Source organism: Theropithecus gelada, chromosome 9, assembly GCF_003255815.1.
Source record: "Theropithecus gelada isolate Dixy chromosome 9, Tgel_1.0, whole genome shotgun sequence".
In the NCBI taxonomy this organism is placed as follows: domain Eukaryota; kingdom Metazoa; phylum Chordata; class Mammalia; order Primates; family Cercopithecidae; genus Theropithecus; species Theropithecus gelada.
This window is the reverse complement of record NC_037677.1, coordinates 26,423,415-26,443,918: the sequence shown is the minus strand read 5'-3', so window position 1 is coordinate 26,443,918 and position 20,504 is coordinate 26,423,415. Positions and strand designations below refer to the sequence as shown.

The following is a 20,504-nucleotide window of genomic DNA, read 5'->3' as shown; positions in this document are numbered from 1 at the left end:
TAATAAAAGTTTCCCAAAATACCTTGCAATATTCGTATTAAAAGAAAAAAAAATCCATAAAACATGTGTTGAATCTTATTTGAAATAACATGCCACAAATAATTTCTCAGACAGCTCAAGCCTGTTCTATTCAAGCAGGTTCTCAAGACCCAACAAGTCATGTGGTGACTCAGGCAGCTCCTGAGAAGAAATAAAATGCTCTGTCCAACTTGTGTTTCTGAAGCATTTAGTGGGTGTGTAGCATTTTGTAATCTAGCTGGATTCTTTTTGCAAAACATGCAACAAAGAATTTAATCAGCAAAGCAAAACAGGTTTGTGGCATTCCAAAGGGATTCTCTAATCAAAATATAAATTATGTAAGTTCCAACCAATCTAGCAAATCACAAATGAACATGGGAAGGATTGTGATTAACCAATTACAAATCTAATGGTAGGCCAGGCACAATGGTTCACATCTGTAATCCCAGCACTTTGGGAGCCGAGATGGGGTGGATTGCTTGAGCTCAGGAGTTCAAGACCAGCCTGGGCAACATGATGAAACCCCGTCTCTATTACAGTTGGGATCGACTCAGTGGGCAATTGGTTTAGATTAACTTTATGCATTATTCAAGTTATTAAGAAAATTATAGGCTGGGCGTGGTGGCCTAACAAAGAAGAGATGGGTTCTTGCTATATTGTTTAGGCTGAAGTGTAGTGACTATTCACATGTGCAGTTATGGTGCACTACACCCTTGAACTCCTGGGCTCAAGTGATCCTTTTGCCCCAGCCTCCCAAGCAGCCAAGATTACAGGCAGGCACCACCGCACCCAACCTCAGCTGGCTATTTATACATATACACACATATGGAGAGGAAGAGAGGGAGAGAGATTGTCTAAGAATAAAGATATATTTTATATAACCAATCATAATATCACACTTAAGAAAATTAACATTACTTGTGTATTATCTAATATACAGTCTATGTTTGAATTTCTCCAGTTATTTAAAAAATGTCTTAGAGCTGGGTTTTATTTTTCTGAATCTGGGTTCCAAGCAAGATTTGTACATTGCATTTGATTATTTCTCTTTAATTCTTAATCTACAACAATTTTTCTGTCTAAAAATATTTCTATAATAATGACATTTTTCCCAATAGTCTTAAACAATGTCCCACATTCTTGATTTTTCTACTTTTTTCATTATTAGGTTAAGGTTAATAAAGTTTGGCAAAATACTTATATTACTGTCAAAGTAATGTTTAAAATGAAATTTTGAATTTTCTTTGCTTGATATTATGGCTTCCCCCAAATTCTAGTGTATAGAAACTTTGGTTTAAAAAAGTATCTATATAATAAACAGTATGGTCCTACTAGCAAATACAATATATGTTTCTTTAGTATATTTTGTTCTTTTGAGGACAGGAGATGTGTCTGCAGACTTTCATTTCAAACCTAACTTTCTAACACTGACTGTGGTCCCAGCTACTCAGGAGGCTGAGGCAGGAGGATCTCTTGAGCCAGGAGGTCAAGGCTGCAATGAACTATGACTGGGCCACTACACTCCATCCTGGGCAACGACAGAGCAAGAACCTGTCTCTAAGGGAAAACAACAACAACAACAGCAACCAAACTGCCAGGCATAGTGGCTCACACCCGTAATACCAGCACTTTGGGAGACTGAGACAGGAGGACCACTTGAGTCCAGGAGTTCAAGATCAGCCTGGGCAACATAGTGAGACCCTGTCTCAAAAAAACAAATCAAATTAGCCAGGCATGGTGGTGCGTGCCTGTAGTCCCAGCTACTCAAGAAGCTAAGGTGGGAGGACCATTTGAGCCAGTAGGTCGAGGCTGCAGTAAGCTATGATCATACTACTGCACTCCAGCCTGAGTGACAGAGTGAGACTCTGTCTCTAAGAAAAAATAAAAACAAACAAAAAACCCCCCAATATTTCTAATACCAAGCAAATCCAGAAAATGTTGAGTATAGATAGGTCCTCACTCTTGCTCACACAGTGAACACTTATGAGCATGTTTGTACAGCTTATCATCTGTATCATGGTGAGCCATCGCAGTCACCAAGAGAATACATGGTCAAAGTTAATATCAAGTAAAGGACTCTGCAGATAAAGAAACATGTTAGTTTATGACATTCCAATCTTAGGCAATTTTTCTTAGTTACTAAAATTTCCATAACAGTGCTTTTCTTCATAATTGTTAGTCCATTTGGGCTGCTATAACAAAATACCATTAACTGGGTGGCTTATGAACAACTGAAATTTATTTCTCACAGTTCTGAGGGCTGGGTGGTCAAAAGACTTGCTGTCTGGTGAAGGCCAACTTCTTGCTCTACACAGAAAACCTTCTCACTGTGTCCTCACATGGTGAAGAGGGCAAGGGAGCACTTTCAAATCATTTTTATAAAGCCACTATAAAGGAAAAAGAGGTCAGGCACGGTGGCTTATGCCTATAATCCCAATACTTTGGGAGGCCAAGGTGGGTGGATCACCTGAGGTCAGGAATTTGGTAGCAGCCTGGCCAACATGGTGAAATCCCATCTCCACTAAAAATATAAAAATTAGCCTGGCGTGGTTGTCCATGCCTGTAATCCCAGCTACTGGGGAGGCCAAGGCAGGAGAATTGCTTGCACCCAGGAGGTGGAGATGGCAGTGAGTGTGCCATTGCACTCCAGCCTAGGTGACAGAGTGAGACTCCATCTCAAAAAAAAAAAAGAAAATTATCTCTACTTTCATACTCCATATGGCACACTTTTGTGACCAGAGATATGTGGGGTTTTTCCTCATAGACCAAGCAATTCTCTAGTGGACACCAACTGGGTGTCCTGTAATTCAATTTGATTCTGACACTATTTCAAATAGTGTGAGATCCCACAGGTTAATGGCACAGTCTCAGAAGCCTGGCCCCATTTCAGAAGCCAATCTCAAGTCCAGGCCTCCAGTATTGTTGAATGACAGGTTATAAGTCAGAGGGTCGCATCACCCCCTCTTCAGGATTCGTTACTTTGCTAAGTGACTCACAGAACTCAGAAAACCCTTTACTTATGTTTACCAGCTTTTTACAATTTATTTTTTATTTTTATTATACTCTAAGTTCTAGGGTACATGTGCACAACGTGCAGGTTTGTTACATATGCATACATGTGCCATGTTGGGGTGCTGCACCCATTAACTTGTCATTTACATTAGGTATATCTCCTAATGCTATCCCTCCCCCTCCCCAACCCCATGACAGGCCCCAGTGTGTGATGTTTCCCACCCTGTGTCCAAGTGATCTCATTGTTCAATTTCCACCTATGAGTGAGAACATGCAGTGTTTGGTTTTCTGTCCTTGAGGTAGTTTGCTCAGAATGATGGTTTCCAGCTTCATCCATGCCCCTACAAAGGACATGAACTCATCCTTTTTTATGGCTGCATAGTATTCCATGGTGTATATGTGCCACATTTTCTTAATCCAGTCTATCATTGATGGACATTTGGGTTGGTTCCAAGTCTTTGCTATTGTGAATAATGCCGCAATAAACATACATGTGCATGTGTCTTTATAGCAGCATGATTTATAATCCTTTGGGTATATCCCCAGTAATGGGATGGCTGGGTTAAACAGTATTTCTGGTTCTAGATCCATTTACCAGCTTGTTTTAAAGGATACCATGAACAGTCAGATGAAGAAGGGCAGAGGGCAAGGTATGGGGGAGGGGGTGCAGAACTTCCATGGCCTTTCTGAGCACCCTCACTCCCAGCACCTCCAAGTGGTCAGCAACCTGGAACTCATCAAATATCATTGTTCAACAGTTTTTTGGCCAGGTGCAGTGGCTCACACCTGTAATTCCAGTGCTTTGGGAAGCACAAGTAGGAGGATTTCTTGAGCCCAGGAGTTCAAGAGCAACCTGTTAGGGAGACCTCATCTCTACAAAAAAATCATAAATTAGCCAGGCATAGTGGTGCATGCCTGTAGTCCCAGGTACTCAGAAGGCTGAGACAGGAAGATCACTTGAGCCCAAGAGGTTGAGGCTGCAGTGAGCTCTGATTGCACCACTGCACTCCAGCCTGGGCAACAGAGTGAGACCCTGTCTCAAAAAAAGAGTTTTTAAAATAAAGTTCAATCTCCAGTGGCCCCCATTTCCTGCAGGTTGGTGGGTGGGGCTGAAGTTCTGACCCTCTACTCCTCTAATTGCATGTTCTTTTTGGGGAGCAGCCCCCTGATAAAATTATCTGGGGACCCCACCCTAAGTCATCTTGTCAGTATAAACTCAGGTGTTATCAAAGGGCCTCATTATAAATAACAAAAGACACTAGGGAAACTCTAAGTTTTAGAGCTCTCTGACAGGAACCAGAGACAAAGGTCAAATACATTTCATATTACACCACAGTCAGTAATTCCATCCACAGGGGCTCTACTCTCAGGACCTAATCATCTCCTAAGGGCCTTACCTCCTAATAACTTCATCTTGGGGGTTAGGATTTCAACATTTAAATTTGGCGGGGGGACACTGCATTAATCCGTTCTCACACTGCTATAAATATACCACCTGGGTCTGGGTCTGGGTAATTTATAAAGGAAAGAAGTTTAATTGACTCACAGTTCCACATGGCTAGGGAGGTCTCAGGAAACTTACAATCATGGTGGAAGGTGAAGGGGAAACAAGGACCTTCTTCACACGGCGACAGGAGAGAGAAGTGCAATGGGAAAATACCAGGTGCTTACAAAGCCATCAGATCTTGTGAGAACTCACTTACTATCATGAGAACAGTGTGGGGGAGACTGTCTCCATGATCCAATCACCTCCCTCCCTTGACACACGGGAATTACAGGTCCCTCCCTCAACACATGGGGATTACAATTTGAGATGAGATTTGGGTGTGGACACAAAGCCTAACTATATCAGACACACACATTCAGACCATAGCAACAATTAAACCTATAGTAAGCATGATTTCCTATGATTTCCCTTGAATTTTATAGAGCTATCAATGAAGCCAAGCTGCAATTGGGGAGATTATATTTTCTTTTTCTTTTCTTTTCTGTTTTTTGTTTGTTTGTTTGTTTTGTTTTGTTTTGTGTTGTTTTGAGACGGAGTCTCACTCTTGCCACCCAGGCTGGAGTGCAATGGCACAATCTTTGCTCACTGCAACCTGTGCCTCTGAGTTCAAGGGATTCTCCTGCCTCAGCCTCCAGAGTAGCTGAGATTACAGGCACTCACCACCACACCCACCTAAATTTTGTACTTTTTAGTAGAGACAAGATTTCACCATGTTGGCCAGGCTGGTCTCAAACTCCTGACCTCAGGTGATCCGCCTGCCTCAGCCTCCCAAAGTGCTGGGATTGCAGGCGTGACCTCACCCAGCTGGGGAGATTATATTTTCTAATCATTAATGAATTGGCCTAAGCAACAATAGAACTGGACTCTGTCAATATTGTCGTTATCACTATCCAGTCATATTTACTGGATCACCAACAGGTTTAATACTCCTCCATATCATCAGAGTTTGACTGAGACCTTGAACACCACTTTGAGGTTGTGATCTCACCATTTTTAGCATAACATTTGCCATTCACTTACACAAATGAAAATGATCCTAGAATCATGAAACCAAAAGAAATTTCAAGAGGCTATTGATTACATTCTACTTGGCATCAAACATGCCAAAGCTCTCTCCTACCTACTGTTAGCAGCAGTGAATATGGATGAGTCTGCAGCAATCTCAATTCTTGCCTCCTCAGAAGAAAGAATTTTACTAAGGGGCAGAAGGCAGAAAGAGAGAGAGAGAGACGGCGGCAAGTTTTAGAGCAGGAGTGAAAGTTCATTAACAATGTTTAGAGCAGGAGGCCGGGCGCAGTGGCTCATGCCTGAAATCCCAGCACTTTGGGAGGCCAAGGCAGGTGGATCACGAGGTCAGGAGATCGAGACCATCCTGGCTAATATGGTGAAACCCTGTCTCTACTAAAAATTAAAAAAATTAGCTGGGTGTGATGGCGGGCACCTGTAGTCCCAGCTACTTGAGAGGCTGAGGCAGGAGAATCGTGTGAACCCGGGAGGCAGAGCTTTCAGGGAGCCGAGAATGCGCCACTGCACTCCAGCCTGGGTGACAGAGCTAGACTCCGTCTCAAAAAAAAAAAAAAAAATTTAGAGCAGGAAAGAAAGTAAAGTACACTTGGAAGAGGGCCAAGAAGGTGACTTGAGAGATTCAAGTGGGTGATTTGACTTTTGACTTGGGGTTTTCTACATTAGCATTCTTCTGGGGTCTGTGTCTCTTCTCCCCTGATTCTTCCCGTGGAGTGGGCTGTGCACATGCACAGTGGCCTGCCAGCACTTGGGAGGGGCCGCACGAACAGTACGTTTACTGGAGTTGTACACATGCTCGCTTGAGGCATCCTCTCCTTACTAGTTGAGTGCTTCTAGAAGAAGGTCATATACCAGCTATACTCCACCATTTTGCCTCTTCGTGGGCATGCTGGAGCCCACTTGCCTAGCTCCTGAGGTCTTATCAGGAAGCTGCCGATCACCAGTTTCAGGTGTTTGTCTACTGGGAGACTGCCGTTCCCTGGTGCCAGCTGTGACCAATTATTACTTTAGTGAGCCAGCTTAACAACTATCTGATCATCAACTGATGGTTGCCTAACAGTCTCTTTGGGGGTGGGAGGGGCCCTCTCCTGCCCTGCTCATGTCCACCTGTGTACTGTAACACCACCAATTGAAAATCTACTCTTTTCTTTTTTAATAGAGACAAAGTCTTGCTATGTTAGCCGGGGTGATCTTAAACTCCTGGCCTCAGGTGATCCTCCCGCCTTGGCCTCCCAAAGTGCTGAAATGACAGGTGTGAGCCACCATGCCCAGCCAAAAATCTACCCTATTTCTAATGGTCCTTTGCACAGTGCTTTTCGATGGTCTTTTGGGTAAATCATCCCATTGTGAGGATATTTAATATTTAACTTAAATTCTTTCTATATGGTAGCAAAGATATTAGCTGTCCTTCATTTGAAAGCTTTCCTCCGATTTGGGCTCACATTCTGTGCCACCAGCAGAATAAGCAAAGCCTCTTTAAGCTGAAGCTCATGGAGCTTGTTTTCCAAACCTTTAATCATTTTTATGGCTTTCCTTTAAACTCTCTCCAAGTGTTTCGTCTTCTTTTCGAAGGAAAGCCGAGAATTAAATATAGTATGTGAAAGGATATGATTAGTACCAAATTTAGGAGACAATTACTGCACAGTTCTTACGTTCTGAGCTCTAAGCTCTTTTGTTGATAGTTTAAAAAAATTATCAGATTTTCTAAACAACAACGCACGTTCCAAAGAGTAATCTTAAATAGTATATGGTCATATTTTAAAACTTTTTGAGCCTGGACATTGTGGCTCACTCCTGTATTCCCAAGCAGTTTGGGAGGTCCAGGCAGGAGGATCACTTGATCCCAGGCAGTCGAGGCTGCAGTCAGCAATGATTGCACCATTGCACTCCAGCCTAAGTGGCAGAATAAGACTCTGTCTCAAAAAAACAAAAAAGACAAAAACAAAAAAGCAAAATTTTTATGGCTATGATTCACTTTAGTGAGACAAAAGGACTCAAAGCCTACCTACCTGCCGAGTGTCACTTCTAGTGGAAAAGCTACTCAAACTGTAGAACAGATCTTAGAAAGAAGTGTAATGATGATTCATATTTGAACCACTATGCTTTCATGTCTTAAGGTCTAGTTATTGCAAAATTACAGGTTCAAAATAGCTGATATAAATTTACATTACTGCCTACTCTAGAATTAAACAAGCAACCCACAACAGCAATCGTATCCTGATGAAGTTACTCCAAAGTACTTGATACTTAAAATTGCTAGAAAATGTTGCCTTTCATTTCATTTTATAAGAGCCAAATGTCCCCTTGCCAGCAATGCTTCATAAGAAACCTGCGACAAATACATGCATTTTCCTTCAAAACACAGATTAAAAGCTTAAAAGAAAAAACAAGCACTATAAATAAAGGCAGATATACCATACCTTATTTTATAAATTAATATATGCTTAAAATTTATTGATAAAATGTAGATCCGTTCTTATTTTCTCAGTATCATTCTGTGAACCCAAAAGTATCTAAGACAGATCTCAATCAATTTAGAAATTTTATTTTACCAAGGTTAAGGACATGCCTACGACATGGCCTTAGGTGGTAACTGCCCAAGTTGGTCAAATACAGCTTGGTTTTATACATTTTAGGGAGACATGAGACATCAGTCAATACATGTAAGATGTACATTGGTTCAGTCCGGAAAGGTGGGACAACTCAAAGTGGGGAGGGGGCTTCCAGGTCATAGGTAGATTTTAAAGTTTTCTGATTGTCAATCGGTTGAAGTAATTATTGTCAATAGAAAGGAATGTATGAGCTATGATAAGGTGTTGTTGAGACCAAGGTTTTATCATGCTGCTGAAATCTCTAGGTAGCAGGCTTCAGAAAGAATAGATTGCAAATGTTTCTTATCAGATTTAAAGAGTCTGTTCTACCAGTAATTCCAAAAAGGAGGAGGGTATAATGAGGCATGTCTGGCTCCCACTTCCCATCATGGCCTGAACTAGGTTTTTCAGGTTTACTTTGGAATGCCCTTGGCCAAGAGGAGAGTCCATTCAGATGGTTAGGAGGGCTTAAAATTCTACTTTCGGTTTACAATTTAAAATGGAATTCAAGGAAGGAAAATACAGCTCAGTAGGAAAACAAGCTCACTTATGAATGTATCAACCTTTGAAAGCATATTCCTTAAGGAATATGCTATTTCTTGTTTAAAATGTTAACATTCTGCCAGAAGTGGTGGCTCAGGCCTGTAATCCCAATACTTTGGGAGGCTGAGGCAGGAGGACTGCTTGAGCCCAGGAGTTTGAGGCCAGCCTGGAAAACGTAGGGAGACCCTTATCCCTACAAAAAAATTTTAAAAAATTAGTTGGGCATGGTAATGCATGCCTGTGATCCCAGCTACTCAGGAGGCTGAGGTGGGAGGATGGCTTGAGCCTGGAAGCTGGAGCCTGCAGTGAGCTATGATCATGTCACTGTACTCTAGCCTGGGCAACAGTGAGACCCTTTCTCTAAAAATAAAAAATAAAATAAAATGTTAACATTCATATAAGCTAAGTACAATACAGTCAATCTGGCAGGTATTTCTTAGATTTAGAAAAATATTCTAGATTCAAAGGAAAAACCATCATCGATAAATCATTTGAACTCAATGATGTGGACTGCAGTTTCTGTTAATACTGTCTCCCCAATGTTGCAGAGCTAGTAATATATATATTGCGTTGCCAAAACTGTATATCCTGATGTGTTGGGAGTATATCTGGTTTTTACAAATGATTTTTTGTCGTTATTTTATTTTTATTTTATAGACAGGGCCTCACTCTGTTGCCCAGGCTGGAGTGCAGTGGTGTGATCATTGCTCACTGCAGCCTCCATCTCCTGGGCTCAAAGAATCCTCCTGTATCAGCCTCCAAGTAGCTGGGACTACAGGCTCAAGCCACCATGCCCAGCTCTATTGTTGTTGTTTTTTAAGCAAAACAAATATAGAAAAACACACAGTACTCAAGAAATCAAATTAAGCATTTAAAAAAACATTCCTGAAAGTCATCATATATATTTTTAGTGATTTCCCTGAATTTTAATGTCAAAAATTAGTCTTTTAGTGTACACATTTCTAAAAGAAAAGGCAAAATATGGCCAGGTATGGTAGCTTATGCCTGTAATCTCAGCATTTTGGGAAGCTGAGATGGGTGGATGGGTTGACACAGGACTTCCAGACCAGCCTGGGTAACACAGCGAGACCATGTACCTACTAAAAAAATCCCCCCAAATTGGCCAGGCATGGTGGCACACACCTGTAATTCCAGTTATTTGGTGGGCTGAGGTGGGAGGATCGCTGCAGCCCAGGAGGTTGAGGCTTCAGTGAGCCAGGTTCATGTTACCATACTCCAGCCTGAGTGAAATCGAGACCCTGTCTCAAACAAACAAACAAAACAAATAAAAGATAAAATATATACAGTTTATTTGGTGCCTACCTGACTCTCATTTTCGCAGGTTTTGTTTGTTTTTTGTTTGTTTTAGGTTCCACCCAAGGAACCTGGTCTTTCTCAGCATATCAACTCTCTATGCACCCAGTCTCTCAACCCAGGGAATCTACTTGTTGTCCACTCACCTTCTCTTAACACCCTGCCCACCCTCATCCCTCAAATGCTCCTCTTTTCCTTGGTTAAAAATATCTGTGATGCAAAAACCTAAGAATACATGAAACCTAGGCTGGAAGAGGAACAAGGAATTTTTCTTAAGGAAAGCTAAGCGGGTTCACATAATTAAAAGCTGGGAGAAGAAAAGGAAGTGAGAAAAATAAAAAAGAAAGAAAGGGAAAGGAAGAGGAAGGGAAGTAGGGAGGCCAGAGAAATTGACCTGGGTATTACAGGGAGAGACTATCTTTCTTGATTAGGAGGTATGTGTGGTTGGAGGGCCTTTGGAGCCAGTGAGATGGTAGAAAATTGTGAAAAGAGGAGGATTGAAGAATTATTTCTGGGATATATTTACTGGATAACTGTAAAAATTTTTTATTTTATTATTTTTAGAGATAGGCTTTAATTCTGTTGCCCACATTGAGTGCAGTGGCGTGATCAAGCTCACTGCTGTCTTGAACTCTTGAGTTCAAGTAGCTCTTCTGCCTTAGCATCCTGAGTAGCTGGGACTACAGATGCAAGCCACCACACTCAGTTAATTTTTAAAATTTTTGTATAGGGCTGGGGTCTTACTATATTGCCAAGGCTGGTCTGGAACTACTGGCCTCAAGTGATCCTCCCACCTCAGCCTCTCAAAGTGCTGGGATTACAGGCATGAGTCACCACACCCAGACAGCAATGGATGACTTTGAATGTTTTAGAGTCTAGGCAAGGTTAAAGGATGGGAAATAGTTTTAAAAACTAATATTGGCGCCGCCATGGGGGCTCACATCTGTAATCCCAGCACTTTGGGAAGCTGAGGCAGGAAGATTGCTTGAGGTCAAGCATTTGAGACCAGCCTGGGAAACATAGGGAGACTCTGTCTCTACAATAAAATAAATAAAATTAGCTAGGTGTGGTGGTACACACCTGTGGTCTCAGTTACTCTGGAAGCTGAAATGGGAAGATTGCTCAAGCTCAGGAGGTCTAGGTTGCAGTGAGCTGTGATAGTGTCACTGCACTCCAGCCTGGGTCTCAAGACCCTGTCTCAAAAACAAACAAACAAAAAACATAACAAAAAGCAAAAAACAAACTAATATTGGTTGATTCAAGGATGCCGCTTTGTTTTTTTTGTTTGGGTTTTTTTTTTTTTTTTTTCCGAGACAGAGCCTCACTCTGTCCCCCAGGCTGGAGTGCAGTGGTACGATTTCGGCTCACTGCAACCTCCACCTCCTGCGTTCAAGCGATTCTTGTGCCTCAACCTCCTGAGTGGCTGGGATTACAGCTGTCCACCACCACATCTGGCTAATTTTTGTTGTATTTTTATAGAGATGGGGTTCCACCATGTTGACCAGGTTGGTCTCGAACCCCTGACCTCAGGTGATCCACCTGCCTTGACCTCCCAAAGTGCTTGGGATTACAGACGTGAGCCACTGCACCTGGCCAAGGATGCTTCTTTGAATTTGGCTCTGCGCCACAAGCAGTACTCTGGGCCCTTAGGCCCAGCAGGAGCAGCCCTGAGCATAGCGGGGCCTTGCTCTGAACTTTCTCCACTGTAGCCTCTGGATGGGGAGATGCAGCTCAGGTGCCATGCCCTACCCAACAGTCACATGGCCCCTGTCTAGATCAAGCTGCAAAGTACGCAGCACCCCTGACTTCCCTGCCAAATGGCCTCAGGTTGATTTACAGGCCTTGCTCCAGCTTCTTCCTGGGGGCCCTCTTCTTAAGAGCAGATGGTGCAGTCAGGCATGCACCCAAGACCCTAGAGGGTGATGCACAGCTCAGAGCTCCTGTGGGTTGGAGGGCTGGAGGTGCAGCACACGATTCTTCATTGCGGAGGAAGAGGAGTGCCTCATGCTCTCACCTCCGGCTTGTCATGCTGAGAATTAGAAACTGAAACCTGGCCTTCCACACATCCTAAAGATATGTTTATCTAGGTAGAAAGATCGAACATAATCTATTTAGCAGCATGTTAACTTGGTTTGTGTTTACACATTTAGTCATATGGTATGTGGGCCTCCACCCATACTTGTGCCTTGGACCCACAAATAACAGGGACAGCCATGCACTTGACCAAACAGAACCATGTGCCTCCGAGATGCCTAAGGATTATCCTTAAAGACAGAAGCTAGAGTGTAACTTTTCTGATATGTTTCATCTGTTCAGAAGTCCCCTTGAGGAAGCACTGTAGTCTCTAGTCTGACTGACGGACCTGCTGCCAAACCCCACCTCCGTGCCTCTTACCTGCCTGATCTCGGGCAAGCTTCTTCAGCTGTCTTAAGATTCATCGGAAAACTGGTTGTAACAGGATTAAGTGAGAACACCCTTGGCTCACTTAGGCGTGACAGCTCACACCTGTAATCCCAACACTTTGGGAATCGAGGTGGAAGGATCCCCTTGACACCGGAAGTTCAAGACCAGCCCAGGCAACCTACAACATTGCAAGATGCTGTCTGCAAAAAAATAAAAAAGAAAAAGAAAAAAAAGATAACATTCTTGAGGCACATTTTGCACCATGCCTGGTATACAGCAGGTATCCATGAAAGTGGCATTTAAATCCACTTCTGTCTTTGACCTATTTCCATATTCACATTTTAGGCTAAAGATTGTAGAATCATTGAGCCGAAGGAATATGTGGTCACTTCATAGAATATTCTATTTAGGAGAACAAACTTTGGAGTCAAAGAAACCAGGGTGCTCTTCTTCCTTCATCCCTGACCAGGACCAGGTGGGTCATGAGGGGTAGTCACTTATCTCAGCATCCTCACTTGTAAGACGGCAGTAATAGCGGTAACTAAATCACTGTACCATTATAAGGATAAAATGAGAAAACTACACAAAAATGTCACCCACCAAGTTGATGATTTTCTCCAAGTGTTGTGCCTCAAACTTACATTGAACTTCATTCTATTTTAAATTATTTCTCTGATTTACTGAGATTCTGAATGTTGCTGAGTGAAAGTGAAATTTTATTAGCCCGGTGTGGTGGCACCTGCCTGTGGTCCCAGCTCCTCAGGGCAGGCTGAGGTGGGAAGACTGCGTGAGCCTGAGAGTTCAGGTTGTAGTAAGCCATTATCACGCCACTGCACTGCAGCTTGGGAGACAGAACGAGAATCTGTCTCAAAAACAAAAAAAGGTGAAATTTGTAATTATTTGGTACATTTAGAATTATTTTTAAAAATTTTTCTGCATTAAGGGAAAAACAAATACTTTTTTCCTTTCTACTCACCTGCTCAATGAAACATAGAACACAGTTCTATGACCAGACATAGGTTTTTCCCAACACACCAACCAACTGGGTGTCCTATAATTCAATTCAATTCTGACACTATCTACCTAGAGGCAGTGTCAGAGCCCACAGGGTGAGGTCTCAGTCCCCAAAGACAACTGCTTCTTTAGATCCCAATCTCAAGTACAGGCCACCCATTCTGACTCAATTGCCACAAACCAGAGCTCCAACAGTCCCCACTTGGGTTCAACTAACTTGCTAGGACAGCTCCCAGAACTCAGAGAAACACTTGGGTTTACCAGTTTCTTATAAAGGATATTACCAAGCATACAGATGAAGAGATGCAGAGGGTGAGTTTTGGAGGAGAGAGAGCAGAGCTTCCATTGTCCCAGAGTTTTTATGGAGTTTAATCTCCAGTGCCCCTGATGACCCTTTTGCTGGAGGTTGGTGGGAGGGGCCGAATGTTCTCATACTTTACAGTTGGTGGGAGCAGCTGAATGTTCTGATACTTTAGTCCTCTAATCATTTGTTCTTTCTAGTGACTGATTAGCGCCATCTTGAAGCTATCTAAGGACCCCGTCATAAGTCACCTCATTAGCATAAACTCAGGTGTGATCAAAAGTGCTTGGGGGGCCAGGCAAAGTGGCTTATGCCTGTAACTCCAGTATTATGGGAGGCCGAGGTGAGATGATCGCTTGAGCCTAGGAGTTCAAGACCAGCCTGGGCAACATGGTGAGACCTTGTCTCTAAAAAAATAAAAAAATTAAAATAAATGAATAAATAAAATTAGCCAGGTGTGGTGATGTGCACCTGTTGTCCCAGCTACTTGGCAGGTTTAGGTGGGAAGATCACTTAAGCCTGGGAGTTCCAGGTTGCAGGGAGCTGTTTGTGCCACTGCACTCCAGCCTGAGTGGCAGAGCAAGACCCTGTCTCAAAAAACACCCAGCAGTGGTGAGTTTCCTATCACTCAGGAAATTCGGAGGTGTTCAACAACTTTCTACAAGCAACAAATATTCTAACAGAAGATGCACCTATCACCATTATCGCTTGGGCAATTACAAGGCATTTAGGCGCTCCATGTCAGGAACTGGGGACAAAGCTGAAATGTATTTCACATTATACCAGTTTGTCTCGTTGTGCGACTGATTTTATTTTTCACTGGAGAGAGTTGTGTTAGCTTCTGCTTTGATTCCATTTGTATGGCTGGTGCTCACCTTTCGGACTTGGGCCTTCAAATGTAAAATGCAATTATCACCCACACAAAATCGTACAACTATTGTGTTGTTTCTGGCACTTTCTTTTCTTTCATGTCAGACAGCTAATATGCTGATGTCATAACAAGGTTCAAGGGTGGTAGGTCTCTTCCTTTTTTTTTTCTTAGACAGAGTCTAGCTCTGTTGCCCAGGCTGGAGTACAGTGATGAAATCATGGCTCACTGCAACCTCCACCTCCTGGGTCAAGGGATCCTCCCACTTCTGCCTCCTATATAGCTGGGACCACAGGTGCATACCATCACGTCTGGCTAATTTTTATATTCTTTGTAGAGACAAGTTCTCAGTTTGTTGCCGAGGCTGGGCTCAAACTCCTGGGCTCAAGCCATCCTCCTGCCTCAGCCTCCCACAGTGCAGGGATTACAGGTGGGAGCCACTACACCTGCCAGGGTGGCACATCTCACACATGTGCGTGAATACCCAGTCATTCATGCTTATGAACTACCAAAGGATCTCTGGCACTTTTTAAAAAGCCCAATAAGACAATTTCAATTGAAGTCACAGTAAAATGTGACAAAAGATCTGAGAAATGTGCCTACTGGAGTCTCCGAACTGTTTCTTGACCGTGGCACACATCTCTCCCTTTCTTCCTAGAGAAGCACTTGACGAAGAGAGGTGAGTCAGTCCAGGTCACTCAGACACAGCCACATGGAGCTCGACTCTGCCTTGGCAGCAGACATGCAGAGCCCAAGGCCAAGAGCAACGGGAATAGGGACTGACGTGACATTTGGATTGGGACTGGTACAGTTTGGAGAGATTAAGGGCCAGATACTCAGATTCACTTTCTGGGCGTTATTTAGTAGTCTGTTGAGCACTTGCTTGCTCTAATAATAGCCATGGGCCTGAATCACCCTCGTCACTGAGTATTACATGGAATCCTCAGCTGTTTCTATGACTTGCATGGTTGGTGTTCAGCACTATCTGGAAACCTCTAAGAATGTGCAGAGTAATCAGTGATTTTAATTTTAGCTATGCGTGACGTGAGGGATCTTCTATGTATTTCTACTGACCTGTCTTTAAAACACGTTGTATAATGATGAGAGAAATTCCACAGAAAAACTTCAGTATGAATCCCTACACAATACACATGTAAGTATATACAAATGTGACTTAAATATATTAATAGAAAATGTACATTACTATTATTACTGCTATACATACGATCAATTTTCGGATGTAATCGAGACAGATACCTGTATAAATGAGAACTTATTCAGTGGGTTTCTGGGGTACTAAGAATATTCAGTTTCTTGTTCTGGGTGCCAGCTCCATAAATACATTCAGTGTGTGAAAATTCACTGGAACAAAGACTTACAATATATGCCCTTTTCTGTGTTATGTTATACTTCCACAAGGAGTTCTCAACATTTACTATGTAATTTAAGTTTTTTGAGGAAAAACTTGAGCAACTGCAACAGTATACCATATACATATGACAATCCATATTTGAGCTATATCCAAGATCAAACGATTTTTGAAACTTTTGCAAAGTCAAGTACGATAGACCTAAATCTCCCATTTAAAGGGGACTCTGTTTTATCTTTCCCAACCTTCCCTCCAAAAACAAAAATAACATTTGTCATCTCACAATTACAGAGATGTAATAAATCGAGTTTCTAAATAATCCTCTCTTTAGTCATATGTATTTTGTTGCACAATTCCACATGTTTTGGAAAGTGTGGGAAACTAGGCTCTCTAATTCACTGTTGATGGAGTACAAATTAGTATAAACTCCTCACAGATCAATTTGGAGCTCTCTATAAAAATGTAAAATGTTCATGAATTTGATCAAGCAACTATACTTAAGAATTATTTCATATCATTGGAAGTGAAGTCATCGAAAATAATGATAATAATAATAAGAATTATCCCAGAAAGACACTGAGAAATCTGTAGCATTTTTGTTATTTAGTCATTCATACACTCAACGTTCAGCTGACATATATTTATTGAGTACCTGCTATGTGGGGGGCTGGGTTCTGGGGACATACTACTGGTGACCAAGACAGCTGCAGTCCCAGCTTTGGAGGACTCTTAGAATGTCTATATGCCAGTTGGAAACATAATTATCAAAATATGAATCACACAATTTTTGACTATTACATGTTTAATTTAAAATTACAAAGCCTCTAATCCCAGCACTTCAGGAAGCCAAAAAAAGGAGGATCACTTGAGTTCAGGAATTCGAGGCCAGCCTATATATCAGAGTGAGACCCGCTCTCTACAAAAAAATAAAAGGCTGAAGTGGGAGGATCACTTGAGCCCAGGAGACTGAGGCTGCAGTGAGCTGTGATCGCACCACTGCACTCCAACCTGAGTGACAGAAAAAGGCCTAGATTCCAAAAAATAAAAAATAATAAAATAAAATAAAATTACAAAAGAAACCAATGACAAAATATTCAAATGATTTTAATTATTATCCCATTTCAGTGAAGAAGTATGTATAGAACACATATAGAGAAAATTTAGAAGACATTAATAGGGATATTATCTCTGGATGGGGTTATGAAGTACTATCACTTAGGATACTTATTTCTTACTTAAATTAGAGGGAGGGTCTTGCTATGTTGCTCAGGCTGGAGTGCCATGGTTATTCCCAGGCTTCATCCTTGAACTTTTGGGCTCAAGCATCCTCCTGCCTCAGCCTCCCAAGTAGCTGGGACTATAGGTATGTACCACTATGCCTGGTTTAAAATGTTTGAATTTTTAATGATTACTTATAATTTTGTGGCTGGATATATATGTACATAGCACATTCTAATTGTCTTTTTTTTTTTTTTTTTTTTTCAATTGAGATAGAGTCTCACTCACAGGTTGCCCAGGCTGGAGTACAGTGGTGAAATCATAGCTCACTGCAACCCATAGTTCCTGGCCTCAAGCGATCCTCCTGCCTCACCATCCCTAATAGCTGCAATTACCAAGCTATTTGTTTTATTATTTTAATTTCTAATTGTCATTTTTTATTGTTTTGAGATGAGGGTCTCATTATGTTGCCCAGACTGGTCTCAAATTCTTGGCCTCAAGTGATCCTCCCAACTTGGTCTCCCAAAGTGCAGGATTACAGGTGTGAGCCACTGTGCCCTACCAGATCATCTTCTTTTTCCTTTTTTTTTTTTTTTGTTTTTGAGATGGAGTCTCCCTCTGTCACCCAGGCTGGAGTGCAATGGCACAATCTCGACTCACTGCAACCTCTGTCTCCCAGGTTCAAGCGATTCTCCTGCCTCAGCCTCCTGAGTAGCTGGAATTATAGGCACCTGCCACCACACCCGGCTAATTTTTGTATTTTTAGTAGAGATGGGGTTTCACCATGTTGGTCAGGCTGGTCTCGAATTCCTGACCTTGTGATCCGCCCACCTCGGCCTCTCAAAGTGCCGGGATTACAGGCTTGAGCCACTGTAGCCAACCCAAATCATCTTCTTAAACTAAATTCAGAGGGATCAGAAGTAACTCTGATGTTAATATGGGTTTAGTAGCTACTGCTATGATAGCTGATTAATAGGCAGTATACAACTGAGGCCAAAACATGCAAATATAACTGCATCCGTATGTGTAAGTCACTGATAGGAAAGCAATACTAAGAGACAGCTCCTTTTAGATAAACTAAATAATAAGATTAAGATACAGAGTGAAAAGCTGGAGGGGCGGGCAGGTAAACTTTCACTGACCAGAGGCAATTCTCCCCAAAGGCTTAGACCTGGGCACAGTATTTTTTAGATAGTTATGCAGAAAGCCCTCTTAACCTCAAATCCAGGCCTGAAAAATCCCAGTGTGGTGAGGGTTAGTGGCATGAACCAGTTAGTCCCAGGGAACAGATGTTAAATTGTGTCATGATTATTCAAGAATTGTGCATCTGAATTACTATTTTACTTGGGACACTTTGTATCTCAGGATTTCTTGGTCAGGTCGGATGGCTCATGCCTATAATCCCAGCACTTTGGGAGGCTGATTCGAGAGGATGGCTTGAGGCCAAGAGTTGGAGATCAGCCTGGGTAACATAGTGAGATCCTGTGTCAAAAAAAAAAATTAAATTAAAGATTAGCATAAGGGGATTTTAAAAAATTGTTTGTCTGTTTTAATTCCATAACGCTGGCTGGCTGTGAGTTACACCAAAGGCGCTCAAAAGGGAAAAATGTCCTTTAAGGTTGTTATTTATATTTGTTGACATTTATTGATTGCTTTTGATGGGCCAAGCACAGTACTAAACAAATTGTGTGCGTATTGTCTCATATAATCTGTGTAACATATGAGCTAGATACTAATATTAAACTCATGTCAATCCTCCCAACAACCCTATGAGGTGGTTACTATTATAAGAACCATTTCACAAATAAAGAACTTTCCCAAGGACACATAGCAAATAGGTGGGAAGAGTCAGAGTCTAAACTAAAGTTTGTTATAACTCTAAGCTTGAACTCCTGCTCTATGTATAAGGAAATACAAGGGAAGGGCTCTCAAGTATGCATGGCCTCAGGAAGAGACAGCCTCATTTCACAAGCATAAAGCTGCATGGACCTTGGAGATCTCTAGAACAACTTATTGATCATCCAAATAGGGAAACTAAGGCACAAAACTCTTGGTCACACACTTAGCAGTAGAGCCAGGAAGCCTGAGCAGGACTTCCTGACTCACAAGCCAGTTGTTTTTCCATTCCTCTCTGTGCTTGTATACATTGGAAGTGTGTACCTGCCAACAAGAGGATGATTGTGAACTAGGTGCAGTAGTGCACAACTGCACTCCCAGCTACTTGGGAGGCTGAGGTGGGAGGATCACTTGAGCTCAGGAGTTTGAGACCAGCCTGGGCAACATAGCAAGACCCCATTCCTATAAAAATATATATATATATTTTTTGAGACAGAGTTTTACTCTGTTACCCAGGCTGGAGTGTAGTGGTGCAATCTCGGCTCACTGCAGCCTTGACCTCCAAAGCTCAAGGGATCCTCCCACCTCACCCTACTGAGTGGCTGGGACTTCAGGCTTGTACTATCCCACTTGACTAATTTATTTATTTATCTATTTTGTGGAGGCAGAGTCTCACTATGTTGCCCAGACTGGTCTTGAACTCCTGGGTTCAAGCGATCTTCCCACCTCGACCTCTCAAACTGTTGAGATTACAAGAAAAAAGAATGTTTGCAAGCCTTCCATTATTGGAAACTAAACTTTTCCTCCTGAGCATTGCCAGTTCCTGATCTCCCACCCTTCTTTCACTTAAGCTTAACTTTGTGTCTCTGAGCAAGAATTCCACGTCTAAAGCTGTTACAGAAATATACCCATTGTTTCTAAATATCATTTTAAAAAATTCTAAATGTATAATCTAGACAAAATGTTTGACTCTAAGAGCACGCAGTTGCCATGGTATTCAAGACAGCATCTACAGCACACAAACATATTCCTAATATAGTTGTTTCAAATTACAATAGAAAGCTGCAGGCAGTGAATTCAGGTAGGGTGAGGGGATGAAAAAAATAGAACACACTTCGTGATTTTTTTACTGTTTTCAAAACCATCATTTCCAACTGCTGCCAATATCATAACTGTCATCATCTCTAGTCACAGGACTGGCATTTGCTTCTGTTTATTGGGAGCATCTGGGGCCTGTGTTACTGTTAGCTATAAATAGATGATCCTCAAAACTACTTATTGACTACTTACATAGAGCAAATGCTCAGTCACTAAACATGCAAGTATTGTCTTGTCGGATACAGAAGGGAATGTCACAGCTTGGCTGAGAGAGAAGGACTTTATTTCACTTATTTTATTTGTGTTTGTTTTGTTTTGTCTGTTGCTTTTGTTTTTTTTGTTTTTATTTATTTTTTTTGAGACAGGGTGTTGCTCTATTGCCCACACTG

General features: G+C 42.0%; 1 pseudogene; it reads right to left on the bottom strand.

The window, feature by feature from the left end:
• Nucleotides 1-15,040: 15,040 nt before the first annotated feature.
• Nucleotides 15,041-15,111, bottom strand: LOC112632310 (annotated as a pseudogene).
• Between the last annotated feature and the right edge of the window lie 5,393 nt (nucleotides 15,112-20,504).